The sequence below is a fragment of the Podarcis filfolensis genome, assembly GCF_964270895.1.
Source record: "Podarcis filfolensis genome assembly, chromosome: 1".
NCBI lineage: Eukaryota > Metazoa > Chordata > Lepidosauria > Squamata > Lacertidae > Podarcis > Podarcis filfolensis.
In genome coordinates this window covers 117,697,348-117,699,892 of record NC_139604.1, presented here as the reverse complement: position 1 = coordinate 117,699,892, position 2,545 = coordinate 117,697,348, and the positions used below count along the sequence as shown (strand labels likewise).

The following is a 2,545-nucleotide window of genomic DNA, read 5'->3' as shown; positions in this document are numbered from 1 at the left end:
CAACTTTGGGCCTGCCAGGCTGACTGTGTTTCAGAAACCAGAAATGCTGCCTTATTTCCTTCCATTCGGGTTGACAATGAATATTGATGGGGATGCTGGGTGGTTCTGTATATTATTTTATTATTTTGGTGGCAGGGTGGGATAGCACACAAGACAAATGCAAGGAAAAGCAATACCCTGTAACCTATTTAATCTTTGCAGGTAATAACCAGTCCTGATCAAGAGGAAGGGAAGATGGAGAATGATTCCCCCCACACACACACACACAACCCCAATGCTGTGGTGCCTCAGTCTCCTCAATTCTTCTCAGGCTTTCTTTGTATTTAAATAATGCAAATTTGACAGGGAAAGAATTCCCCCTTCCTGACTCCCCTCCACCCCCCACCCCCACTGTGATGCCATTGCATAATTATCTGGGCTGGTTGAAAGAATGAAACCTAGTTCAAAATGTATGAGTTCATTTTTATGTTCTACTGAGAAAATTTATTCAGTGTGACTGCTCAGTAGCGACTGCAGTAAAACACCTTAATCCCTGGTTGAAGAAAGGTAATACCTTGACAGATGTGTGCCTCCTACTTTCCTTGCGGCCATGTTTCAACAACAAACCTTTATTTCTGCTTCTTGGCTGTAGCAGGAGAAAAAAAATGAGAGGAGCAATAAAGCAGTCAGACAAATCTCTGGAGCCAGGCAGCAATGCAATAGTAATGACAGGTTTTTAATGTGGCGGGAGAGATTGACAGGAAAATGTCTTCAGAGCAAACGCACGCCAGATGGAATGAAAACGGTTTATTGGAGTATGGAGGTGCTACTGAACCGAATAGAGGGTGGGTTTAAGGTGGGTGTTTTATCCGCTTCAAGTAAACAACAACAGTTACCCCAAATCCCCTCATTTGGCTACTGCAGAGACCCCATCTTTCTTTTTTTAAAAAAAATAAAAATAAAAATGGAAAACGAGGTTTTATTTCCACAAACTTGCGCAAACTTTGCAAACAAAAGTTTTGAGTTTACCTGTGCTAGGCAAAACGGACTAGGGAAATGGGAAACATTTTTTCCTTCTCTCAAGTGGCATGGGATTCAATATTGTTTCCTGTGAGTTTGAGTTTATTATCTTTTATATCAAAGGCGAGTGAGCAAAAAAAGAGATAGAGAATAAAAAGGCAATTATTATTTTTCAAAACTAGGAAAAGTCAGGTGGTGGTTGTTGTTTTTAATCCAGTCAGAAGTCTAGTTAACGCTTTCAGTGCCAGGTTTAAAAACAAAACAGAACTGCTGTGCTTCCTTCCCACTAAAGGAAAGCAACGTTTGGATGTTCTGCAGAATGTTCTCCTAGCAACTCAAATAAAGGTAAAGTGCTATAATATTTTATATGCCATAAAACACGAAGCCACTAAGAACTGAGATAAAAAAAGGGCACAAATGAGATGGATGGGTGGGTGGGGGTAATGTTTATCATATGTAATATTAACACTGTAATGAACATTAAACCAGCAAATGGTGAGAGAGAGAGAAAGGGGGAAAGATAAACAAAACACAATTGGGGAAGGGGTGTTTTCTGGAAGGTGCCTTATTTTATTTTAATTTTACAATCTACTATGCTTTCATAATCTCGACAGCTGATTACATACATTCAGTTTATAAGCAATCAGATCGGTTGTGACGTAAAACACACACACACACCCTATACCATAGGCATTCTTATTTTGAAGATTACCAGGACACATTTGAAAATGAGAAAATGTAGAGGATGCAAAAAGAAATGAAAAAGAAAAGGGGGAGGAGAGGAATAAGTCTGGCGTATGCCTTTCCCTAATTTGAACAGTAATTGGATCACAAAGTTCTCTCTTCTCCCAAGTGCCGCTTTTGTTTTGCCTGAAATTCCTGCAGAGTAAAGTTAGGATTTTCCTCATTCCATGCTTGTTATATATGGCCTGCAAAGGGCTCAGTGCAGTTTGTGGGAAGGTAAGGGATGGGGAGGGGAGGCGGCGAAGAGGGGAAGGCGGAGGCTGGAAGCTGGAAGGAAAAAGTCTGCAGTTTTTTCATGTCATTTCATCTGATATCTACAGCACTAGGATAACAAAGCTTTAGGCAAAATGGTTAACACTGACAGGAAAAGTAATTGGCATGGCCTGGTGACAATCACTTTTTTATTTTAAAGATTTACTGATTGTTTCTTTAAATAAAATATATATGAAGGGTTTCACAATTTTATTATCGGGGCCTCTCCTTGCTGTAATATTCTATTTAACCCTCTCTCTGTGTTTGTGTGTGTTTCTGTATTTAGTCTCATGTTTGAGCAAATAAAGTTTGTTTCCTATTTTTTCTCTGCTGATCTCGTTCTCTCGCTTCAGAGCAAGTGCAGGGCGTTCTGCATTTTCACTCACCGTTATTTGCCAAAACACTGACGCGCAAGCTGATACATGAGATACAAGATTGAAGAAAAGAAATTAAAAACCACCTTAAATGAACGTGCATCCTATTCCAACACAGAGAAACACACACACATGCACGTTGCAGGAAAGAATGGCAGTTTGCTTTTGCCTTAAAA

General features: G+C 39.7%; 1 long non-coding RNA gene across 1 annotated transcript in view; it reads left to right on the top strand.

Annotated features, from left to right (window-relative positions):
- The first annotated feature begins 640 nt into the window (after positions 1-640).
- LOC310766533 overlaps positions 641-2,545 on the top strand; it is a 6,990-nt gene continuing 5,085 nt past the window's right edge. Inside the window, exon 1 of the long non-coding RNA XR_014550217.1 lies at positions 641-2,545. This exon is cut by the window's right edge and continues 100 nt beyond it. This is a non-coding gene — a long non-coding RNA (uncharacterized lncRNA).